The 27,389-nt window shown below is 37.2% G+C and overlaps 1 protein-coding gene across 6 annotated transcripts in view; it reads left to right on the top strand.

Annotated features, from left to right (window-relative positions):
- The window catches only part of LOC105209807 (transient receptor potential cation channel trpm), a 217,511-nt gene that overhangs the window by 55,807 nt on the left and 134,315 nt on the right, over positions 1-27,389 (top strand). For 5 of the 6 annotated variants that reach the window (XM_054233947.1, XM_054233946.1, XM_054233945.1 and 2 more), the window contains one exon: positions 8,324-8,587. The exons of the other annotated variant lie outside the window; for it this stretch is intronic. The gene's annotated coding sequence lies outside the window, so the exon portion shown is untranslated. The remainder of the gene's footprint in view (positions 1-8,323; positions 8,588-27,389) is intronic. 6 annotated transcript variants of the gene reach the window in all.

Here is a 27,389-nt window from a genome sequence, read left to right as displayed (position 1 = left end):
AAATGATTGAAATTTTCTAAAAAAAATATAATTCAATTGGTGAATATTATAATAAGTTACTGTATCTATAGGCTACATATAGTTGAAGTATGTTTTATAGATGCATTGTTGTCACCTCTACCTCTACTATGTGTTCTCTATGTATTTACGTGTTTTCTATGTATTTTGCCGACCTTAGCAACTAACTGCTGACTGTATTTTTTTTTTGTGTTTTCCACCGGCGCGCAGAATCAAAAGAATTGCTGCAAATGCAATTAGTTAAATTGGACTTTTTAAAAGTTCCTCTTTTGTAACCAAAGTAAATGCAATTTGTTGAAATTTATACTCACGTGCCTCTTGTGCGGCAGCTCACTCACTCACTCACATACATAAATATACTATATACATATAGATACATATACTATATATAGAATCGAAGCTGCGTGCCACATTTAAACTGCTGAAATCATTTCTGCGCTATGGCAGCCAATAAGGTTGAGAGAAGAGTAGTTTGTTAGTGAGTCTGCAGAGATTGCGAAATTTTCCAAAGTTTGCTCATTAAAATGTTGTATGTGCGCATAACAGATCACGTTAGTGCATCGGAGCAATTAATATAATAATTTATTTACTCGAGTGCAGCATATGTTGTTACGCTAACGGTTCTTTGTTTCTTTATAAAGTGATTGGAAGTGAGGAAGACTCCAATTATATGAAATTTATATAGTTTCAGGAGAAACTGAGCTCTACATGCGCTTCAAAAGTTGTAGAGGTTGGACCGCAATCATAGTAGTGTTAGGTAAGTAGCATTTGGGTGATAGAAATGGAATATTAATATTTTTGAGTTAGAGTTTCCAATGCCGCAATACACAGATACAGATCTTTTGCTTATACAATATTAACTTTATGACTGATTTCTGAGTTCTTCGGAGAATTTAATTTTGATGTGGCTAGTTCTTGCTTTCCATAAGGCCCTCGGTATCATTGACTAAGGTTAGCTGTCGAAAGTATGTAGTTAATGTGAGCACCTTTGGATGGATAATTGGGCTTAAAGGAATAACTGCTTCATTCGGTCAAAACTTCAAATTAATGGACCTTCCTCCACATCGTCACTGTATTAAGTATTCATGATTCTTATAGCTAGATATTATAGCTCCGTAAGACTTGGATACCAGTATTTTTGCAGTCTTTCGGGTGTATCTCCGCCTTGACTTCAAATTGAGGCGTAGTTAGCTAGTTGAAGTATATATTCTACGGAGTCAACCGTTGGTTTTGAAAAGTATACAATAGTTAGCAATAATGATAGGCTTAAACAAAGGAGGTATATTTGGCCAACCGAAATCAATTATTCATCAGAAACCTCTTTGATTTTCGCGAAACAGTTATGTTGGAAACTATTTCTATACCTTTGGAGCAATTAATGGATGTATTAAGGACCAACCATCAATATGTCAGCAGCTCTGATTAATTTGTTAACACACACATTAACACACGCACAAATAACCGTATTTAATTGTATTTGTAACGCGTAACTTTCATTTGTGCTTTAAGCATACAAATTGTTTGGTAAGTGAGTGCGCTTGTAAATTGCTTCTGAAACCTTATAAAGCCACATAGCACACTTGCCACTATTTCATTGCTCTTCAGCACTTTGTAATCAGGCACGATTATTACTCACGCTCCAATGCACACCTGTACACATGCATGCTTATTTATTTCTCGCAAGTGTATATAGGTATGTGTAAGTCTATCAATACCCAACTTGTTGTTTCAACTTTACCTTAGCATCTATGGCAAGCAGGTGCCTCGGATCGCATGGCATGCAACACCACACACACACGCCTAACAACTTAACTTTTGCACGCCTTGCCACCTGTTTTCACGCTACTTTTACTTTACAAACTTGTTTGTTGTTGTTGCTGTGCTTGCATTGTTGTCGTCACATACGTAACGTGTGTATATATATATAGAGATTGGTGTGAATGAATATAAACGCTCTTAACTGCAGCAATGACTGAGGGCACACACAAACACACATGCATATACAAATATATATGTATATGTGTACCCATCACTGCTGCTTACTAATGGGGATTTCCGCCTTGCTGAGTGCTTAGTATGTGTAAGCTCAACTTGCAGTCATATACAACTACAAACACACGTCTCAAGTTCACCTGTGGCGTTTTCATATTTCTCAAACCCCTCTGTGAGCATGTGTGCGTGTGTCTACAATGTCACTTGCTTTACACTTCCATGTGTGTGTGTCTCAGGATATCTATGATTTCATTAAAATTTGTTGCTATGCTCTTAGCAGACTACAACACTGCGACACAGCGTCAATGAATGACAACACATTTGTTGCAATGCGTGAAATTGAGTTCCACTGTAGCTCTAAGCTCTGAACACATAGCTAAAAAATACAATTTTTTTGCGAACTTATTTTCCGTTTCTCCTTTAACTAGTTTTCGTGCTTGTATGCGCATTTGTACGTGATTTCTGTTGAATTAATGTGTAGTTTTATATTTATCTTGTAAGAGCAGCAATGACACGGACAAAGTGTGCCTGTTATTTGACACCTCTCTGTTACAAGCAGACATACATACACATATACATCTCGTTTATTTAGCTAGAGAATAATGTACATAGCATTGTTGTTGTTGTTCGCTTTGATTTCATAACAGGAAATGACCTTATATTGTAGAAAAATTGCAATTAAACTTTATTTCATATAGTAATGTGCAGTATAATAGGACCAGTGGTCATTATTTTAGTATTTAGTAAGCTTTAGCATTTTATAGCTCAATATTATTTTATATAAATACTAACATTTTCCAAAACGTAAATAAAAATTATTGAAGTCGGGAGTCCTTTAAGATTAAATCGTCGAGCTCTTTTGTTATCTGACTGTCTTCCTATAACAAATACTGCGAATACTCGGAGACGACTTAAAAGTTATATTTACTAATATTTGTCAGAGATCTTAGAAAAGATACATCCAAATAGAAACAGGAGTTCAGCAAAATGTCTAGAATATTTTATAGCACGTCCAAATCAGAATAGTTGATGACTATTATACGATCTTTGCGCTACGATTAATTAGTCGAATTTTTAGATTTGTATAGGTCTTTTGAAAACACTGTTGACGTCAAAAATATGCAATGACAGTCCAAAACATCTAAAGATCCAAAAAATGATTTTGGATGACGGCAAAGTTATGTTGATCGAGATAACCGACTTTTTACAGATATCAGAAAAAATTGTTGAACAAGCTATAGCTCTGTACAAAGTTTTTAGTACGCCAGCTCATACCGAAACAATATATTATATCAACTATTATAAATCGACGAAACCGATTATTAAATTATATCAACGAAACCGATTATTAAATTGATCGAACTGGGCTTCAAATTTCTTCCACCACTACCATATTTTTTAGGGAATTTGAAGGATTTTAATGAAGTATCCACAGAGACTCATTAAAACCACCAGTAATTCTCAAATATTGAGAAATTTCTTTGAGTCTGTCACAAATTCCTGCAGGCAGCTAACATCAACCAACTCACCTGGTTCGCCGAAGTTATTGCTACCGAAATGTTTCAACTTTAATTTTGCAAAAGTTGGACAGTGAAGGAGAAACTATTGGGATGTTTCCACCTCACCTTTTTGACCTCTCTTTAGAACTGACTCCAGTAACATTCCTGCCCTCAAACCTCAGTTGAATGCTGAGACGCAGAACTATTTCGAAATAAAAGACCAATCAACGTTTTAATACAATTTTTTCAGTACTATTGATCTTAGTAGATTTATGGAATTGTGGTATAGCCTTCCATGGAAAATTTGCTAAAAAATTGTTTTTCTTTGAAACTATATATATTAACAAGTTGCCCGATACATGAATTCAAGCGAGAGGTTTAGCTGTAGTACCAATCAGCTCTAGCCCTACAACGAATAGTGTTTACTCTCCTTTAACGAAGGTGGCAAAAATATACTGCAATTCGTTTTCATGGGTAACGGTAGACCACGTTGAACAATGACGATTTCCCGAGAATTTTGTTGTCGGAAATTGTGATATAAAAGAATTTCAGTAGATGGTGGAATTAAACGTCTGGCCATATGGGAGAAGCTCATAGTGGATGATTCCTTTCCAATCCCACCAAACACACAGTAAATCCTTCCTGGCTGTCAATCCCGGCTTGGCCACTGTTTCAGACGATTCACCGGCCTTCGACCACGACTGCTTTCGCTTGATAATGTCGTATGTGATCCATTTTTAGGAGGATGGAGTCATATGTAGAAGTTCACGTAAGTGAGGAAAGTTTCTGACTGCCATTCACTTGGGAGTGGCCAGGAACGATTCTTTTACATGTGGCTCAAGCAGCTCACAACTTCCGGTCTTAGACCAAGTATCCTCTGGGTAGCCAACAGACATCCGTCTGGAAGCGAGCTAAAGTGAGAAGGCGAATCCCGCTTATGCGGTTGTGCGTAGGGCTTGGGACCCACCACATAAAAACGAATAACCAGTGAATAGGAAACACAGGCCTCGGATGAGAAACCCCCCTTTTGATGACGACCACGGCAAACGTATAAAGGACTATGATTTAAGGGCATGCACCTGGAATGTCCGGACCCTTAATTGGGAAGGTGCCTCTGCCCAGCTGGTTGATGTCCTCGTAAGAGTAAAGGCTGACATCACCGCAATCCAAGAAATGCGATGGACGGGACAAGGACGGAAGAAGGTGGGTCCTTGTGACATCTACTACAGCGGCCATATAAAGGAGCGCAAATTCGGTGTGGGATTCGTGGTGGGAGAGAGACTCCGTCGTCGAGTCCTGGCATTCACTCCGGTGGATGAACGTCTAGCCACAATCCGCATCAAAGCGAGGTTCTTCAACATATCGCTGATTTGCGCCCACGCCCCGACGGAAGAGAAGGACGATGTGACCAAAGATACCTTCTATGAGCGCCTAGAACGTACCTATGAGCGCTGCCCCCGCCACGATGTCAAAATCGTGCTTGGCGATTTCAACGCTAGGGTGGGTAAAGAAGGTGTCTTTGGCACAACAGTCGGAAAATTCAGCCTCCATGACGAAACATCACCAAACGGTCTGAGGCTGATCGACTTCGCCGGGGCCCGAAATATGGTCATCTGTAGCACTAGATTCCAGCATAAGAAAATCCATCAAGCTACTTGGCTGTCCCCGGATCGAATCACTCGCAACCAGATCGATCATGTTGTGATAGATGGACGACATGTCTCCAGTGTTTTTGATGTGCGTACGCTTCGTGGTCCCAACATCGACTCGGACCACTATCTTGTAGCAGCTAAGATACGCACCCGCCTCTGTGTAGAAAAGCGCACACGTCAACAAACACAAGGAAGGTTCGACATCGAGAAGCTGCAATCACAACCGACAGCCGAACGATTTTCTACTCGACTTGCACTCCTGCTCTCTGAGAGCACTCATCAGCATCTCGGTATAAGGGAGCTGTGGGACGGCATATCAAACTCCTTACGTACAGCTGCAACCGAAACCATTGGCTTTCGGAAAAGCCAAAAAAACAGCTGGTATGATGAGGATTGTCGTCTCGCAGTGGAGAGAAAACAGACTGCCTACCTCGCAATGTTGCGATCGACCGCAACACGAGCGGGATGGGAAAGATACCGAGAGCTGAAGAGGGAAGCGAGACGCATTTGCAGAAAAAGAAAGAAAGAGGCAGAAATGCGTGAGTATGAAGAGCTTGACAAGCTGGCCGACAGGGGTAATGCTCGAAAATTTTACGAAAAGATCCGGCGACTAACTGAAGGTTTCAAGACCGGAGCACACTCCTGTAGGACCCCCAGCGGTGATCTAGTGGTTGATGACCAGAGTATACTGTGTTTGTGGAGGGAACACTTCTCCAGCCTGCTGAATGGCAGTGAAAGTACAACACCAGGAGATGGCGAACCCGATTCCCCAATCGACGACGATGGAACAGATGTTCCATTGCCCGACCGTGAAGAAATTAGAATAGCAATTACCCGCTTGAAGAACAACAAGGCGGCGGGGGCCGATGGATTGCCGGCCGAGCTATTCAAATACGGCGGCGAAGAGGTGATAAGGTGCATGCATCAGCTTCTTTGCGAAATAAGGTCGGAAGAAAGCATGCCCGACGATTGGAATCTCAGTGTACTCTGCCCAATCCACAAAAAGGGAGACCCCACAATCTGCGCCAACTATCGTGGGATAAGCCTCCTTAACATCGCTTATAAGGTTCTATCGAGCGTACTGTGTGAAAGACTAAAGCCCACCGTCAACAAACTGATTGGACCTTATCAGTGTGGCTTTAGACCTGGAAAATCAACAACTGACCAGATATTCACCATGCGCCAAATCTTGGAGAAGACCCGTGAAAAAAGGATCGACACACACCATCTATTTGTCGACTTTAAAGCTGCTTTCGACAGCACGAAAAGGAGCTGCCTTTATGCCGCGATGTCTGAATTTGGTATCCCCGCAAAACTAATACGGCTGTGTAAGTTGACGTTGAGCAACACCAAAAGCTCCGTCAGGATCGGGAAGGACCTCTCCGAGCCGTTCGATACCAAACGAGGTTTCAGACAAGGTGACTCGCTATCGTGCGACTTCTTTAACTTGATGCTGGAGAAAATTATAAGAGCTGCAGAGCTAAATAGAGAAGGTACAATCTTCTACAAGAGTGTACAGCTCCTGGCGTACGCCGATGATATTGATATCATCGGAAACAACACCCGCGCCGTTAGTTCTGCTTTTTCCCGCCTGGATAAGGAAGCGAAGCGAATGGGTCTGGTGGTGAACGAGGACAAGACGAAATATCTCCTGTCATCAAACAAACAGTCAGCGCATTCGCGTCTTGGCTCCCACGTCACTGTTGACAGTCATAACTTTGAAGTTGTAGATAATTTCGTATACCTAGGAACCAACATTAACACCGATAATAATGTCAGCCTTGAAATCCAACGCAGAATCACTCTTGCCAACAGGTGCTACTATGGACTGAGTAGGCAATTGAAAAGTAAAGTCCTCTCTCGACGAACAAAAACTAAACTCTACAAGTCCCTCATCATTGCTGTCCTACTTAATGGTGCAGAAGCGTGGACGGTGTCAACATCCGATGAGACGGCACTAGGAGTTTTCGAGAGAAAGGTTTTGCGGAAGATTTACGGTCCCTTAAACATTGGCAACGGCGAATACCGCAGAAGATGGAATGATGAGCTGTATGTGTTGTTCGACGACATAGACATAGTCCAGCGAATAAAAAGACAGCGGCTACGCTGGCTGGGTCATGTTGTTCGAATGGATGAAAGTGCCCCAGCTCTGAAAGTTTTCGATGCAGTACCCGCTGGTGGAAGCCGAGGAAGAGGGAGACCTCCACTCCGGTGGAAGGACCAGGTGGAGAAGGACCTGTCTTCACTTGGTATTACCAATTGGCGCCAAACCGCCAAAAGGAGAGATGCGTGGCGCACTGTTGTGGACTCGGCTATAACCGCGTAAGCGGTTTCTACGCCAGTTAAGAAGAAGAAGATCCATTTTTAGTCGCCAGTCACCATCCGCTTCGAAAATGGGTCGAGTTCGTTCCGTATCAGCAGCACTCAAACATCAAGCTTTTTTGTGTATCCAGCTTTCTGCAGATGGTTTAAAATGGTTTAGTGACTAACTCCCAGGATCGTCACGAGATGCCACATGCCGGTCTAACTCGATGTTTACCTTGATTTGATCGGTATTCGTCGTCACAGGTCTGCCATGGTGTCGTTTTCACCCGCTCCGAAAAGTCGAAACCATTCCTTCGCAGTTCGAAGTGATAAAGTACCATCCCCCAAAACACTATTAATCTTACGTAACGTTTCTCTAGCGGATTTGTCTTTAACAAAGGGAACCTTTAAAATAGCGTGCATAGCGCCGATTTTCGGTCATGTCAAGACCTTTCAAAGATGTATAGTATTGCCAGATACGAGCTCTGTAGCGCTTTATACATAGCCGCAAAATTCAAAAGACAAAAAGGCGGAAGGGACAACCTTCACAATGGATTTTAAGATTACTTTTTTATTAGATAGTGATATAACCTACTAATTGGTTGTTGACTTTTCATTTGGAACCTGTTTGAATAGCTGATTTCTCAGGAACTTCATCGTTTTCAAAGTTATTATGTTTCAATAAATAGATATATTAAAGATTTTATTCTTTGCTGGTAGGAGCATAGAATCTTAATTTTTCATTGTAATAATTATAAAAATTTTAAAATAATCCCTTAAACTATATTTGTGAAATCTTTGTTTTATTCTTCCCTATAGTTTGCATATTTATTAATATACTTCTTGCTCTGTTTACAGATTTCTCAAATGTTGTGATATCAATTGAAATCATTGGAAACAAACAAGAAATCGGCAAGGACTAGTGCAATTATAGAACAATTTAACCAGCAATTAGACGACCCGTTTCTCTAATCACTCCAATCATCTAATTCTCTTAAATTTGAGAAATTTTCTGTTATATTTGATTGAGCAAAGTGACATCTTTACTCCGGAAAATTATATCACTACGACGAACTCGTTATTGGCTTGACAAATCTGCAGACAAACTTTTAAATTTGTAGGGAAAGTGTCTTTATTTGCAATAAATATATTGCTTGTATATATAAAGTTGTATAAAACAAGTAAGTAAAAGAAGAGAACTTTTTACTAATTCTTGTTAGCCGGGTTGTTTGCTAGAAACATTAAGGTTATATAGTTAACCGATCTGAACAATTTCTTCGGAGATTATATTATTACCTTAAGCAGTAATCCATGTCAAATTTCGTGAACATACCACGTCAAATGCGAAAGTTTTCCATACAAGCCCTTGATTCCGATCGTTCCGTTTGTATGGCAGCTATATGCTATAGTGAACCGATCTGAACAATTTTCTTGAAGAGAAAATACCATCTGCAAAATTTCAAAACGATATCTTAAAAACTGAAGGACTAGTTCATATATATACAGACAGACAGACAGACAGACGGACATGGCTAAATCGACTCAGTTCAACATACTGATCATTTATATACATATATACTGTATAGGGCCTCCGAAGCTTCCTTCTGGGCGTTACAAACTTCGTGACAAACTTAATATACCCTGTTCAGGGTATAAAAATACTTAAATCAAGTAAGGAAGGCCTGAGTTCGGGCGTAAACGAGCATTATATACTCTCGATTTATTTATGTAATGTTATTAAGATTACACATACAATTCATTATATTTATTGGGGTAATGCCTGACTGATTTCACCTATTTTCACCACCAAGCTACAGCATAGCCAAGATTATATGATTAATTAATTTTGTTCAGACATAGACATATTAACCGACATATCAATATGTCCGCCGGAAGTTTGAAAATCCGTAGAGCTGGTAAATGGGGGCTAGAGGAAATGTTGGTCCTATTTTGTCCAATTTTGGTACAGAGGCGAACAATTAGAAGAAACACGTCTTCTTCGAATTTCATTTGAATATTTGACAGATTTGTCGGTATTTTCGATTAAACGAATGCTTTGAGGTCCTCATGTCCGATTACTGGGCCCCTGAAAAGTTATAGTCCGATTTCGGTGATTTTTATGCTACACTAGAAATAAAGTATTTGTGCAAAGTTTTGTTCCGATATCTTTACTGGTGCTTAACTTATATATTGTAAAGTGAACGAATCAATTGGACTTCAAAATTGTGGTATATGGGAAATAATTGGATTTTCCCCATTTTCAATATTTAGAATTGGGATGCCAAGGAAATGGTTCAAATCGAATTTCGTTGAAATTGGTCGAGCGTTTCCAGAGATATGGTTTTGACCCATAAGTGGGCGGAGCCACGGACCATGAAATTTAAGGTTTCTGGTGTTTTCCTTACTCAATTAATATATTTTGACTAGCTTTCAACAAAATCTTTGTATGGGAAGTAGACGTGGTTATAATCAGATTTCATCAATTTTTAGACTGTATAAGGAAATGGCTAAATAACGACTCTAGAGAGTTTAGTTGATATAGCTTTAACTTAAAAAACTTAATAGGGGGCTGGGCTACGCCCACTTTTCAAAAAAAATTACATCAAAATATTCCCCTTTCTAGTTCGATCCCTGGTACCAAATTTCATTTATGGCTTAGTTATTGCTCTTAATATTTTTTTCGGATTTCGGAATTTTGTGGGCATGGCAGTGGTCCGATTTCGCCCATCTACCGAAAGCAGCCTTCCTATGGTGGCAAGAAACGCGTGTACCAAGTTTTATCAAGATATCTAAATTTTTACTCAAGTTACAGCTTGCATGGACGGACAGACAGACATCCGCATTTGAACTCCACTCTTCTCCCTCATAACTTGGGTATATATAACTCTAGTCTACTCGTTTAGTTTTGGGTGTTACATACAACCGTTATGTGAACAGAACTATAATGCTCTCTTTGCAACTTTGTTGCGAGAGTGTAAAAATTAAAATCAGACGTTTAACTTAGTAATACACTCAACTTTGTGTAAACATTATTTCAGATTTATTAAATAATTGTGATTGTGAGTGCAAATAACATTTGCATTGACATTATAACAGTCTGTTGTGTGAAAGTGAATCACTCAAGCGCTGCTATAGTTTATGACAATATTGACATATTCACTTAACATTTGCCGTTGTCAAGGCACTCGAGCGTTTTACATAACATGCAACACTGCACACTTCAAACAACACTTGCTGGCGCTACAACAGACACGCACACTCAGTATTTGAAGAAAAAATTACGAAAATATTTTAATTGTCTTCACTCGACAACCGTTATTGCTGTTGTTGTTCCCTTTTCAAACACTTTTACATTTCCATTACAATTTTACCGTTATAATAATAACGAGCAGCATTGCATTCGCTGCCACAACAACTCTCTTTTTTGTTGGCTCCTTTATTGCCACACAAACTGTTGCATGTATTGTTGACTGTTATTGCCTTCGTTTTCGCCTTCGCCGCCAGTGCTGCGGCACTTTTAGCAAATAAAATCAATTTTATGTTATGCAACAAACCAACAACAATGTTAAGTGGACGAAGCGCCGCAGTTAGACATTGAGTGTAAGTTACAAGACTATATCTATATATCTAATAAAATATATATAGTCTGAGTGCCAATTTCAATGGTTTGTAAAATAACATTCATTTGCAACATGTTGCACACAAAGGACCTTCAGTTAATGTTTGTTTCAACCCAGCAGGGAATAGATAGTGTTACATAATGCAGGTGTCTAATGCATGCTGAATAATGATGGAGCAATTACGCCTTCTTACAAAAATGTTCCTAATAAAGTGGAGATGCTATTGAATGAATTGAATTGATGAGATTGGCTTAATACTTACAAATTAAAATATAAACTTAGTCACTATCAAGAATCTTGCTTTGATTTCAGGCCCAAAATTGTATTATCTTTAATGAGCTACACTCGTGTGCAAACCACTCCTCGAAAACTTCTTTCACTACACTTCACTTTTGTGAAAATTTCCAGAACAATCTATGATTAAGATACCTTTAATCATACTCACTGTTCACATCAGTTTTTTTGTTTTTTGAAAATCCAACTTTGACCCCTTATAGCATCGGTTTTATATGCTTAATCGAAAAATGTTATACACCACTGAATAAAGACGAACTTGTAGATTATATCCATATTCTTGTTAATTGTATCCATATTTTCATATAGCCTGTTTTCCAATAACTAAATTTTCGAAAATAGATGGCAAAAAAATTCCATATTGGACTCTAACTTCAAAAAGCGGAAAATTTACTTTTTTACTTGTGACTCAATCTCTCGAAAAAATGCTTTGGTCCAATACCCAGCCGAGTGTTGTTCAGTGTAAATGACTTTATTTGTTCAATTACCATTGGGGTCTAATTAACTATATGTATCTAGATTAGTATCCGGCCACGTACAGTTGACATTCCTTACAAATATTCTATAAATATTCTGTCGGGACTACGAAATTAAATAACTTAAATTTTCAAATAATCCCTCAACAAATGATATGGAATTGGATTTTTCAGTACTCTCTTATAAATACTCTTACTTGTACAATAATTTTCTTTAAAGAATATTTTGAAGAATTACCCTTACGAATAGAAGTTAGGACTTAAAACTTTTTCAAATAGTTGTTGTATGAGAGGCTTTCCCTTAGGTTATGTCCGGTTTTATTTTCATTTTCTATAGTTTCTTCTTTTGTTCAGACTTATAATAGCAGATCGATTGGATATCTAATGCTACTGTATCTAATGTTTAGGTTCAGATTTAACTTTAAAAGTTTTTTAAGAAAATACCGGTCTAAACTTCAAAACCCTGACAAAATTGAAGGTTTTGGCCAAAAGCGTGTATACTCGGTTTGGTTTGGTGTTTTTTGAAAAATTTCTTTTATTCTTTATGCTGTCATTTCTCTCTCTAAAGTATTCAGTTGTTCCTTAGAATTTCTGTTATTTCACAAGAATTTTCCTTGTTTTCTCTGGCAGTATTATATTGTACGTAGACTCATAAATCTCGAAATTGGCTGCTCTTGTTGGCACTCACGTTTGCCACAGTCTTCCTACTTAAGCTCGTTTCATTTCGTTTATTTCCAAGACATTCGCTGTAATTTGACTTTTGTTGTTGTTTTTTTGATTGTTGTGTCATTGTGAAGTATTGTCCTGGCCGCTAAAATCAAAACAGCAAAGTAACAATGACCAGCAGCAATAACAATTGTCAAATAATAGACGTGAAGGACACAACTTATATGACACTCCGAAAAGGGAGTGGAGGATTGGATGGTAAAGGTTGGTGCTGTAGTTTCTTTGTAATTGTAAATATATTGACTGCAATGCAAAATTATTGTGAAAATGAAAAGTGCGTTCTATATTTTTCCAAAAACAGCTCTTGTTATCTTTGATTGGCAAATGTGGTGTCAAGAAATACAAGTAAATTTTATGTAAGTTCAGTGTTTTCTGGAAGGATAACGTTGGGTCAACCATACCCTCATTTAAAAAAATTAAAAATTTGAGCCATACTCAAAATATTAGTATGTTTATATACAAATACAGAAGTCTTGAGCATATCTCATGCATCACTGAATATTGAAAGCGGTGGTAGTGAATTTGTGGCACTGTATTTATTTCATTTATATGGAATTCAGATCTTTAGATGAAAAAGGCGAAAAACAGGGTTAGACAGTACTTGGTCAGATAAAGCTGAGTCAATCACGGCAACGTGATACAGAATGTTGTGGGAATATAACGCAAAGGTGCAATACAAACCACCTTAAAGCATGTTCACTCAACCCAACTCATCTAACACATTTTTCCTTATGGTACGATCCGTTGAAATTGGTTGTGGCGTCGACCCTTTTTGGGTCAAAAACCATATCTCAGAAACTACACTGCTACTGTTATTAAAATGTTATGTCGCATGGAAAATGGGCGAAATCAGTTCTCAATTATCTCCATTATAATACATTATTTTTTTCGATTCCATCTGATAATAAATAATCACCATTGAAGATATCGGAATAAAACTTTGCATAAATATTGCATTGGAGGTATACATCACCCCTATGTCGCACGTGAAGACCTCAATATGGCTAATTTTTTACCATTAATATTATTATTTTATAGAAATGCCTTCTAATTATGTGTCTCTGTGGGAAAAATGAGTAAAATCGATTAATAAATCTCCCAAGCTACCATATATATTAGATTTTTCAAACATCCGGTGGGATTTTTATATTCTCGCAACAAAGTTGCTATATTTTTTTCCTTATAGAAATCGGATTATAACCACACCTACTTCCCATACAAAGGTAATGTTTCAAACTACTAAAAAAATTTTAATTGAGTAAGGAAAAACAACAGAAACTTTAAATTTCATGAATCCATGAGTAAATCCCTAGTTCCCATATACCTAATATTTGGGGTATCAAACTTTCATTGGAATTTACACCATATTATAGCGGTTGATATGTGAAATATGTGGCAAAATAGTTGAAATCCGTTCATGAGTTACCCAGCCTCCATATACTAATTTTTGTTTTCTAATGGACTTTATGTCGTATATGTGGGTGAAATTGTGTGTTAACTATGATCTCTACTACGCATTGTGTTTGACTTTAAGTCCTTCTTATCCGAAACTTGTTAAAAGTGAAAATTACATTGTATTTGTATACTTTAGTCAAAATAAATTACTTTTCAGCTATACTGCCCCCTTTCATGTCAAACTCAATTTTACCGACTTTACTCGTATTAGTTGCCACAACATTTTACTTTCATCTTAATTTGTAAGAGATTTGTTGTTTTCTTCCCACAAAAAATCACACACAATGAGTGAAGTAGAAAGTTCATGGAAAGTTATTTCATTTTTTTCTGCCTTAAAATCATAGTTTTGTGTCATCATAATCCACTTTGTGATACAGTGTTGCTATCACATTGCGTAAGCGCTTTGCATTTGAAAATATGCCTAAAAAGTCTGTGCGAGAAAAAAATATGTGAATATGCAACATGTGTAGCTTTGTAAATTACTTAGTCCAGTCAAGCATCCTGCCGGAACCCAACTTGACAAAAGTTCAACAACAACAACAAAGATTTTTGAAAAGTTTACATAACAATGTAAGCGCAATTACATATTTATATACATATATGTATGTATCTTCGGATGTGTGTCAAAAAGCTTGTAAGAGTAGACACAGAGCAACATTAACACGATTTCACAGCTGCAAATAAGCGTCGGGCCTATGAAGACATAACGGAAAGCGTAAGCGTATTTAATATGGATCTATATACAACCGGCGAAGCTGAGTATGTTGTTAGTTTTTCAAGTATAGCTGGGAGTGTGAGTTCATGTGTGCATGTACTAAACTAACCGAAAATTTTATGTTCGTTGCTTATGTGCTTGTATGCGTGGCTTCTAAGGTCAACAGCGTGGATTTGCTCGGGTGGAAACTCATACCATTAATATGTATGTCTTTACTCTTCTGCTACATACTCGAGGCAAATAGGTATGAGTTTAAGTATAAGTATGAGTTTGAGTAGAGTATGTGTATGTGTATGCCGCATAGGCTTATCCTTGCAAAGTTTACTTTTCATTCATTCACTTGCTTCATTTTCTTTCTAAGTTCAAATTTTTACACTCATTGTTTGTTTTAGCTTTATACTCTCGCAACAAAGTTACTAAGAGTATTATAGTTTTGTTCACATAACGGTTGTTTGTAAGTCCTAAAACTTAACCAAATATATACCAAAGTGATCAGGGCGATGAGTAAAGTAAGTAAAAAGATTTAGATATCTTGATGAAACTTGAAAGATGTATTTCTTGGTACCATAAGAAGGTTATGTTCGAAGATGGGCGTAATCGGACCACTGCCATGCCCACAAAATGGCAATAACCCGAAACATATAAAGACCTATAACTCAGCCATAAATAAAGCTATTGAAGTAAAATTTGGTATTAAGGATCGCACTATGAATGGGCATATGTGGATGTAATTTTTTTGGGAAAGTGGGGGCGGCCCTGCCCCCTACTAAGTTTTTTGTACATATCTCGCAAACTACTAAAGCTATAGCAAGGAAACGTTCTAGAGTCGTTTCTTTAGGTACTACCAAGGTACTCCCAAAAGTGGAGGAAATCTGATTATAACCACGCCCACCTCCCATACGAAGGTAATGTTAAAAACTACTACAAATGCTTTAATTCAGCAAGGAAAACTATCAGAAGCCTTAAATTTCATTATAAAAATGGTACAGAAGTGCTGCACACAAAATGGTATACAAAATTTATATGGGATTGCTTACGCCCACTTATGGGTTAAAAACCATATCTCCGAAACTACTCGACCAATTTCAATGAAATTCAGTTCATAATGTCTTCCTAGATTCCCAATGATATGTTGCGAAAATAGTCCAAATCGGTTCACAACCACGCCCACTTCCCATATACCAGAACTTTGAAGTCGGTCTGAATAGTTTACTTTACAATATATAAAGTGAGTATTAGTGAAGATATCGGAACCGAACTTTGCAAAAATACTGTATTTAAAGAGTGACATCGTCCTTCTAAAAATCGAAATCGGTCCACAGTGCTTCTAACAATTTTTTTTACCGAAATTATAGTTAAGTCTCTCAGATATTTTGAATAAATTTAAGGGAATATTCTATTTCTTCTAATAATATGTCTTCGTGCTAACAATGAGTTGGGTGATAACTTCATCTATCTCTCATATATTTAATCTTAGGGATTTCAAACTTTCAATGAACTGTATACCATATATATGACGAATATTTGGATAAAATTAGGCGTAATATTAATAAATTTAAATAAATAAATTGCGAGAGTATAAAATGTTCGGTGACACCTGAACTTAGCCCTTCCTTACTTGTTGTTGTTGGCATCATTTCGCCATTTCCCTCATAAACTGTATATCTATATGTTGTTGTATTGTACATATGTTTTTTGTAGACATTTTTCTTAAATATTTTCCTTCTTCATTTGGATTGTTTTCTCAGTTGAGTGAGCTCTAAAAGTATCTCGTTCCACAATTGATTGCTCTAGGCAGTGTGTAAAAGCAGTTTAACTCAGTTGCCTTTTTTACCATGTTGTAATGTAGTTTGGTTTTTGTGTGTGTGTTTTAATTAAATCTAAAAATTCTTTGCTGTCCTTTGACTTTTGGTGAACTACGCAATATCTGATAGGATAGCTTATGTAAGAGGTAAGTTAGATAACACAGTGAGATTTCAAGTTATAATCTTAGATGTTTCGAATAACACTGCTCTAGTTCGAACCAGGGCCCGTTTGCATTTGGAAGTCACAGTCTTCGAAAATCTTTACTGTAATGGCGAAATGTCAATTTCGCGTACTCTATGGTACAAAAGGCTTCACAGTGGTTATGATATGATATTCTAAGAATGAAATCGTTTCATAAAATTGAAAGAACAGCAAATTAAATTAAGTGATTCTTAGGAGGTGGAGCTATAAATATGTGTTCCACTTCCCGTGGGTCCTAAACTCTGAAACTGTGTTGAGATCCCCATATTTGTTACACCTAAGCGAAGACCGAAAAGTTCAATTTAAAACTAAACTTACTGATCCAAACAAGGTTAGATTAAATTATTATATACTAACCACTTTATAGAATATCCACTCAAATCTGACCATCTCAAACTCACTTTCCAAATGGCTCGATCCTGTCGAAAAAGTCGTTGGAGGACCTCGAAACTAAAAAGAGGTTACATAATCGCAATCATATCTCCCTACGTTGCTCTTTCAAAACCTAGACGTTGTACTAAGCAAACCTACCCCATTATTACGAAACGCAGTGAAGAACAACCAGAAAGGATAGTTTTCTTTGAAAATATGGATATTGTACCCGAAATGAGATGCTATTCTCGAAATGAATGAGATCGTTCTTGGTATATGTATGACCATAAGATTAAGTCATTAGTAAGACGATCAAACCAGAAATTTTCGAACGTCTTCATTTGCTAATGAATGCCGTTTTGGGTTCCTTTATGTTCCATAAATCAGTAGCAATATCCTTGATCTATGATTTTCAAAGACGTTAACGGTAATGCATTCCAAAAGGGAGATTGAAGTTGTCGAACTGAACAAATTTTGATGAAAATTTATTGAAAGAAATGAAGAACGAGACTTGATTATGAAGGATTATGATTATATTTTATATTATAGATTTTACATATTACAGGTTTTTAGTAAAAACGATGGAATATAATGGAAAGCGTTTCCCTATTTTTAAAGGTTCCGACTTCCTTAACTACCCTTGAATACACATACTTGACACATACATATATACCGACACTAATCTTTCCTTTTTCTATTGAGTCTCACTATCGGTATAGTCGTTTCGAGACACAACACAAATCCAGCTTACAGTTACTTCGAAACTTGCTTAAATACATAAAGAGTCTGTGCTGTTGTCTGCCTGAACCTGTCGACTTTCAAAGATATGCAGCTGTCGGCTTGCCTAGGTCTACATATCCTTTACTCTTATCTTCAGTTAAGCGCTTCAGTTTACATTGTCGCCGTTGCTTTGGAGACAGCTGTGTCGCCATTCCAAGTCACTACTCGCATCTCCCTGCCTAGAGCACGCACATTTTTCACTACAATTTTTTGGGTGTGTCGCTGCGCGCTTCACTGTCTTATCACAATGCAGTCTCACCCATCACCGGCAGCCACATGAAAGATGTGTGGATTTTTATTTGTATGTGTGGGTGTGTGCAAACTTTCGCAAAGGATACGCCAAAGTCCTTGTTACTGTTTGTTCGCCAGTTTCCTTTAATCTATTGTGAGTTGTTGTGTGAGAGGCCAAGACATCTTGACAAAATACAAACCAAGTTGAGCTCTGTGTGGATTGTATGGCTTTCAACTGTTGACAGGCGCTGCCGCGAAACCGTCAACTCGCCGGAATGTGAAGATATATACATATATATTTATTTGTACCCCGTAAAGAAAGAGGAAATATATGCGAGTAAAAGTGAAATGTTGCGAACACTTTCACATTTTTGTGCGAACAATTATCGTCGAAGCAACTCTTTTGGCGTGTGGTGGGGTAGAGTGATAGCGGAAGACAGTAAGGAATGCGGGAGCCCGAAAGCAATTTGAACGTCAGAGTTGCTGCTTATTTAATAAAGCAAAGGTTGAAAGCTCAAATATCTTTAAGAAAGTATTTAATCAGCGCTAATCTCGAAAGTCTGCTTACAAGTTTGTTAACTCATAAATGCTTTATTTTCGTGGAGTCCAAGTTTTATAATAAAGATAGTTTACAAACTGTGTTAATTTTCTACTCAAGTTTTCAGTTTCGGCAGGAATAATATAAATTTATAATTGGTAAATGAAGTTAAGGACCTTTTCTGTAAGAAAGTGCCGGATACTTGAGAACAGTTTTGGTCATCTCAATCTATAACGGAATTTGTAAATATTGAAAAACGTAGAAGTAGAATGTTAGCCGGAACTTTAGTTTGTAGTTGGATGAACTAATCTCACGCTACTCTGGACTAAAGAACTCATATGTAGAGACCGCACTGAGGTATTTCTGCTAATATAATAAAAAATTCAGTTGCATTAGAATGAAGCTTGGATCGAAATTAAGTTTCTTCAGTTAAGTCACATTAAGTTAGTTAGGGTTGTTCCCTGAGCTGGTGTTACCTATACAGTAACACGTCTATTCTTATATCATAATTTCAAGAACAAATGTAATCCCTTTACCGACGGTGTGTTCTGAGTTCACCTCGAACCTATTAAGGTAATTAATTAATACCCGATATATTAGACCTCGTTAGACCTAAAGAAGGTGCGATCAACGTCAGTTCTTTACAAATTACAGATTACATTAAAGAATTTTTTATACCGTTTAATATCTCACAGACTAATGATATGTTTTGTTGGATTTACGTTTTAAATTTATTCCATATTAGCAGAAATTGCCTACCGATGAACTTCTCGATTTCATTAGAATGTCTTCAGACATCCTCCCTCCAAAGGAGGGAAGAATTTATTGAGCTCTAAAGCTCGCCAATATCTTCCTAGGAAGAGAATGCTCCCTTAGCCTAACCTTCGCTGGGTTAGTCTAATGATTACAGATAACGACCTTAAAGGTCACAAAGTTTATTTTATTGGATTTCTACCAAAATGTTATCCTCACAATGTGCTTCGCGATCGCCAGTCTTAGCATAGTGTGTACATGCCGAAGAATGCTTGTTTTTTTATCCCTCAGCGATTTGCCTTCATAACCAACGATTTTGAGTTGTGTTCTTTAAGTGTTTAAGGGAATATTTCTATCAATTTGCATGTCCTGCCCTGCTGACTGCATTTGTTATTGTTAATTTTTGTTGTTTTCCTCTTTTTGCTTCGTCGCTTTGCTTCTCGTAGAACGTCTGCCTGTGATGTGTGGTAATTGCAGTCAACTCAGCCGAGCGTGAGTCCCAAGCTGTGCCATTGACTCTCGTTGTCGTCTCATCATTTGCTCCTTTGGCACATTTGAAACCTCAACAAATTGACGTAATTGGTGTGGATTTACGTTTTAAATTTATTACAATTGCCGGATAGACGAGTAATGAGAGGAATGCGCCTTGGCTTCAAAGCTTTTTTGCCGACTCGTTGCCCTTTAGTCCCTTTGCCGCATTAAGCTTCAATCTTTTTGTCGGTTCTGCTTCACGCATCTTTGTTGTATTTACTTAAATTCACATTATGCCAGTTAAATGTTGTAATTTTTTCGCCAAGTAACGCCTCTTTTGCTCTCTTTATAATTTAAATTGATGATTTTGCCGTCGGTTATGCTTTTAGCCTTAATTTTTCTCTCGCGGGCATTTCAATAAATGAAATTATCTTTTATATTAAAAAAGTATTTTTTGTGTAGATGAAAGCGGTTGGTAGTTTCTTTCATATGAAAATTAAAAATATATACGGAAAATCTTTTCACAAGGACGTTATGTCGGTTCCGTTTTTAAGCGAAAAATTAATGAAAGAAGCTATGCGATAAAGCCCCGTCTGAACTCTTCCCTTGGGTGCCGGCTGGTAAAAGATACTACAGTGTCGCAACTATGTTTCTAACTAAGGTATGGCTCCATTGTCGATTGTTCGTTGCTTCTCAATATCACAGCATTCAGCGATAAAGGGGGTACAAAAAGGGCTGAATCAAGGTGTCATGCGACCCGTGCCGAAGATCAACCTGGGTGGGGGTCCTTAATAGCCCAGTCTCGAATGGAGCTTACGGATATCTGGGGCCCTCCGTAATAAGATAGCATTGCTTGCGTAGCTGGGGCTAAGCGCATGTGACCATTTTTCCTCCACTCGTGGGTCCAAACATGAGCAACAAAAAATAAACACCAGTGGAGTACGATTCTTTCTTAATAAACCCGGAAGAAATGGATTGTTCCGAAAAGATAACAGCGTTTGTAACGGGCTCTAAGACAGCAGGCGATAGGAGCTAAAGTTGGTCTAAATGCTAAGTCTACCACTAGCGCTGGACCTACAGCTCGAGCCAGGCAACCAGACCTACCAACCAGCGGCAGAAGGCAAAGGAAGATGCCAAAAGTTGCTGGTGCATCGACCAAAGAATGGCCCACATTTAAGGTCGAAGAGCCATCGAAGGCGAATTATGCAGAGAAGCGACGCGCTATATACCTACTATGAAGGTTACAACTGCGTCCACAAGCGGTTCTACCCAATTCCTTTAAAATCTTGAACCCAAATAGGTCACAAAACAATTTATAAAGAAATTTCTAATTACCCTTTGAAAACTAAGTAATCGAAGTGGTATTAAAGTACACGCTTCGAACTGTATAGTAAGGAAGTAGAGTCGTTACCAGCAAGTATATCGCAGAACGAAATTACTTTAACCGTTGGTTCATTGCGTTTTTTAAGAAAGACTCTAAAAATGTTAACTACGGGGCTAATTCATTGTAGGTCCTTCGCTCTCTATGAATTTTAGTTTTCTTTATTCCAATGTCATTTAAAGAATTAACCACATTTTGAAGATATCGAACCTTAAGAAATTCTCTAATTCCAAAATTTTAAGATTATTTTCGATGTTCCTTAACTTACATCGAAATAAAAACATTTTAGCTATAAAGATTTTTTTCACAGTGTAATTCAATAAATTAACTCTAAGAACACAATAAAAGTTCATTTTAGATAATACTAAAGAAATGCGACATCTTAATCCCAAAGACTTATAATACCAACCTGCAAGTTTCTTTATAACTGTTGACCTTTCATTTAATTCAGAACTATTATTTTAATCCTTAACTTCAACCGATTTCACTTAAAGCCACGTGTCACTAAAGCCAAGCCACATTTGAAGAATTCCCAACACATTTCAGAATAAACATTGCCTAAGACGCTGAGATCCTTAAAACTTTTGAAGTGAATTCAATAGAAAAACGGCAAAAAGGAAAAAATCCCTCTCACCACAAAGCTTTTATGCAATCCAATTGAATTTCAGCTGCGTAGAAGCTAAGCAAGCCGGGTGTGCTATAAGAATGCCAATGAAAAAAGGTAATCACAATAACATGAATACAAAGGATGTTACCCAACGGATGCTACATAACGGCACAACGCCTACGCTTGCCTAATAAATTTATCCACTTGAATTCGAGCAAATACATATTAAATAAAAAGATAGGAATAAAAGAAAGGGCTACCCCACACAAAGAAAGAAAGGATAGGGTGAAGTAGAGTAATCGCTATGAGTGCTTAAATGCAAACGAAAATTCACAAAACAAAAATCCAACAAAAAATACCAAAAGAGTAGACATCGAAAAATGCTCCAGTAAATAAATAGAATAGCTATGAGAACTCAGCGACCTTACGAATTATGATGGGCCATGGCGCAAGAAATAAATACAAATAAGTATGAAGATGAGGAAGAAATAAAGAAAAACATAATAATCATATTAAGTGTGCTGTGTATAAATGCCGGAATGTGTCTGCAGAAGGGCCGGCAGTGCAGGCAACAAGCTCAGCTTCTTGGTTATAAGCAGGAAGGTCGCATCTAAAAGAAACACAAAATCCAATTGCAACATGTAGGGAGAGGCTGAGGTGGAATGGAACAGGAGATGCGATAGGCACTCAGGTTGTAAGAAGTGAAAGATAAATTTTATGAAGGCGGTTATCGTAGAGATGTCTTACTTACTGTAGGAAAGAGTTATTGTGGGAAGATATTGTTCGATTTCATCAAATTTTTATACCAAACCGTGCCGTTTTAGGAATATCATGTTTCCTAAATTTCATTGAGATACTACACAAACTATGCGAGAAGTGTGTCGAGTTTACCGGTCGAACGGAGTCTTTCGGCTCGTTACCAAGCTGTTAGGAATGATTACCAATTTTCTATAACAAGTCTTGTTATATTTATGATAATTTGCTTAGCAAGCTTTCGTATCTTTCAGACATAATTTAGACCAAAAAGAGAAATAGTAGCAAATCTGAATGAAATATTGTACAATAGCACAAATAATTAGAGTTACTACAGCCGAAAGCCTTTCTTTTGTTGACAATATTTCCATAAGCTTTACATTTTTCGATGATTAGCAACTCTAGATTTCGAAATATATGTTAACCTTAAAACTTCCTGAGTACTTCTTAAGTGACCTCCATCAGGACAGATTTCAGCTGGAGGCTCTGAAAATTGGTAAATAGAATGTCTTGCTTTTAGGTACAAATATTTTTTTCTCGAAAATCTTTATGTATCTATCATACATTGAATATTTTACCATGTATTATATACAATATATGGCAACTCTACTTCAAATTATAAGCTAACCTCGATTTCTCAAATAAACACTGTCAAAATCCATTTCATTATATATTTATTTATTATTATTTTCTTTGATTTATTTGTTAATGAAAGAGCCTATTCTCAGGGCCCACATTTAGATTGATAACTCGGGAACTCAATTGAGTGTTCAAAATAAACTTCTTTCAAGGTTTTAACTTCTATTAAAAAGGCTCAAACAATCAGTCCAGTAGTTTTTGGAAGGCTATAGTTGTTAGAAATCAAATTTCACCAAGATCTCTCGATTTTTAAGAGACTTAATTCTTATTAAGACAAGAAGAATAGTGGATGAGCGATAAACTATGTCGCGAGATGAATTTGTACATACCTCAATTTTAGTATGGTAGAATAGTACCAACAAGCGGTAGGTGAACAAACCCATTACACTCTCGCTGTAGCATGTTGCGAGCGTATAAAAACGCATTAAAGCGGCGATAAGCAGCTGCAGACTCAAGGCAAAAATAATACGTTAATGTTATGGCTTGTGAGTGCCGGCAGATGCCGCTGGGTGTTAGAGAGGGCAAAGAGAGAGAAGGGAGATAGAGAGAAAGGATAGCAGGCAGCTGGATTGTCGCACTGCATGAAAAAGGGCCGACATATTTTCTTGAAATAACTTTTAATGTTGTCTTCGACATTGAGCGCTGCAAAACACAGCTACTGTCTGCTTGTGTGCGAGGTGAAGGTATAGAGTGTATGTATGTGAGTGGCACGCTGTATATTTATCTGCTTAATATAAGCCTTGATAGCATTGCAATTTCAAGTATGTGCCTCCATTCTGCTCCCTCCAAGCGATGTTGCATACCTAACAGTATTTCATTTCAATTAGAAGTTCTAATGTGTCGCAGCTGCTTTGTGGCCACACAGAGAGTGTAAGAAAGTAGTGAGCACGGCGGAATATTGTCAAGAGTCTATCTCGTTTAGCTGTCTCCGAGTGTGCCCTCTTATTGTGCGGTTTGTCATGCTTGTCTATTGGTCTATGAGTATTCTTCCTCGCCAACACGCCGCGACCCTAAAGCAGCTGGTTTTGTGGCATGCCACATAGCTTTGTTTCTACGAGTGGCCACTTGATTCTTGCTGCTAACTAACAAGGACGGGGTGGCAAGGAAACGGGGCAGCGTGGCATGGAGAACAATAAAAATAAAAGCGAAATGAGGAAAGCACAAAGTGCGATATCAAGTGGCATTGTGACCTAAGTAGCAAGCAACAAATGTTTGCTGCCGCCGTCAGAAGTTTGTTAATGCGCAACAGTTTGTCTTTTCCTTTTTTCGCTGTTTTTCTCGGTTTTCTTGCTTTTTTCTGCTGTTTTTTTTTTGCTTTTTTTTTGCTGTTTTTTTTTTTTGCTAGATGTGACTGGTCTGCTCTAGATTTTATTGCATTTGCGATTTATTACATTACTTTTGTGTTACTTTTTGTGTTTTTCGCCGTTCTCAATACTTCGCGGGAATTTCAGTGTCTTCTCAATGAGCGTTTAGATAATTGAATGAGACTCTTTAAATTGTATTAGGTTCTTATCTCTATATCTAAAATACCAAAGGGAGAGATGTGGAAAAGTAAAATGAAAAAATCAAATAAAAAATAGCGAAATAATAAGGTTCGATCAAGCTCGGCTGGCTCCTTAACGCACTCAATTAATATTATAGTAATAATAGAAGGGAATCTTATTGATGTTGCAGAAGCTACGGAAGATCTGGTTACAAATAAATCCAGTTTGTTGCCTAAATCTAGAGTTGCTTCGTATTACAGGTCGGGTCTGGAATAAACTTTTAGCATAGTGAATTCATAAATTTTCTGGAACCTATTAAAATGGTACTTATTTCCCGTGTTCCGTCAATCTGTGTTTCATTGAGACTTGTTTCCGAAAACTGTTAACTTGCGTATGTTATTATTTCGGTATGTTCGATTAGTGATAACTATACCAAATTGATTCGGGCTCTTGCAGTGTAATTTTGCAATGTAATTTTGTAAGTTTTTGACTTTGATAAGTGCGTTGAATATATAAAATTGTTTTTTTATATCGCAAATATTTTTGGGCTTGTATAAGGCCAGAAAGAAAGTCTTTCAAAAGATGCAAGAATTGTCGAAAATTGAATGGGTCGAGATTAGTTCTATCTTGTAATGTAATGTAACCCAATTACTTTCGGCTAAAAATTGGAGTTTAAGTTTTTGAGTTCATATATAAAAACGTTATGTGATCTCCATGGGGTGCTTCTGAGTTTAACCTTCATAACAGTGTAGTGTAGTTTCTGAAATAATAAAATTTTACTATAAAACGGGGTTGTATTTCTATAAATAGTAAAATGAAGTGGTGTTTAGGAAGAGCGTAAACATATCCGAGTCGGGTTCAGTGTGACATTTTGATGTACTATGTGAGGGTAGAATTGTGTGTCATATTTCCATGGTTACAAAAAAGTTGTTTAAGTGACAATTTCAAGGAGTTTTTGGTAAAATGAATTCTGTAGTTGAGAATTAAGTCGCTACACTCGACTTTATTAAGAGTACTTAGATCAATGACCTCCCTAGTGAGTGCTTTCGGTACTTATTTTTTAGATATCCAGTATGGCTACCAAAACTGGTTGCCTTCTATAAAAAAACATGGCCATCCTAAGTACCTTTAGTTGAGTTTTCTTAAAATAATTTAGAATCAGATGGATAGACGAATCGACGAATGCAATTAAATTAGTCCTACTATTCGTTTTGATATTTTTTTATTAATATCAATTTATATTTCGTTCATATCATGAGAGATAACAAAACAAAAATACCCTGCGCGAGGTATTATACTCCGCGCAAGAATCTGTGAAAAATCAGTTGTATAATTCTTTCTGTTTACTTCATTCTTATCTATTATCCCATTTAAGACGACAACATGCGCCCGCGCTTGACTTAACACACTTAACTTACAATGATCTCTATCAGCGCGCGCCAAGGCAATTCATCTAAGTATCTTTATTTATAGCAAATCCCTGGGCCAAAGTTATTTCAGCACTTAATCTTCAATGGTTTATTGATTTCGGCTGAGTCTTTGGCTAAGTGCTGCTTATTTAAAATCCCATATTTTTCACGTTCACCAAAAAAAAAAGAAGAAAAATATGTAAAAATTGTCTGCAGCGCCTATGTGTAGGCAAGCTTTTGTGAAATTTGCGCGCTTTTAAGTCTCGCTGCCGACGACACACAGCCACTCTCACGAGCACATTCCAGGCAATTGATAGCTTCATAAGCTGGTTATTGCTGTTGTTGTTGTCTTGCTTTTTGACACGACCGTGAAAGCCATCACGTAACTTTCGGTTTTTGCGGCTGTCAGTTTTAATGTCAAATTTGTTTATGTGCCTGGGGTTATTCTCGCTTTTTATTTTCCTCGTTTATTTATTATTTTTCGCTTAAAATTGGTTTCACATTGATTATAGCGTTAAGCGCTCTTAAGTTGGCAGGTATGTAAATTATTTGCTTTAGCTGGTTTACAAACATATTCACAGCACATAGCACTGTTAGCTGAAGCCCGTGAAAAGCGTGCTCATATATAAATATATGCATGTATGTGTGTGATTTTAATATGCGAGTTTGATATCCTTGTGGTTGCCTTCAGATTCAGACTCGCTTGTCAAGTCATTGTTATTGCTGTGAGAAGTGCCGCAGCTGCAAAAGCCGACGATAATTAACGCGCAGGTAAAATAACAGCTGAATATATTGGTGTGTCAAGCAGAAGGCTTGTAGGAAATGTAGTTGCTTGGAGCGACTTCTAAAAATACAAGTTTAAATGGGTTTATGTAGTTTTCGGGTTATTTTTCTAATATAACTTTCAAAGCAAAATTATTAAGAGACTCTGAGAGAGTTGACTCAGGTGCTGTCAGAGTTTTCGTAACAGATATGAGATACCTTGTCAAGCAACCAACCGAAAAATAGGATAATTTTATGAAACAAATCTCCAAGGCCTCAAAATTGTTTTTGATTTATAGACAGCGGATAAATATATTAAACAATAGATATTAGGACATCGATCACTTATGGTTTTAACTTATTATAATAAATATAAAGTCTAAAGTCTATGTTTGAACGTATTCAAATGACTACAGTTTCTGTTAAGTTTATAAAGTCTTAAAATGCTAAG

This window comes from Zeugodacus cucurbitae, chromosome 6 (assembly GCF_028554725.1).
Source record: "Zeugodacus cucurbitae isolate PBARC_wt_2022May chromosome 6, idZeuCucr1.2, whole genome shotgun sequence".
Classification (NCBI taxonomy): domain Eukaryota; kingdom Metazoa; phylum Arthropoda; class Insecta; order Diptera; family Tephritidae; genus Zeugodacus; species Zeugodacus cucurbitae.
The sequence above is the reverse complement of the archived record's forward strand: the minus strand, read 5'-3'. Positions and strand labels throughout refer to the sequence as shown.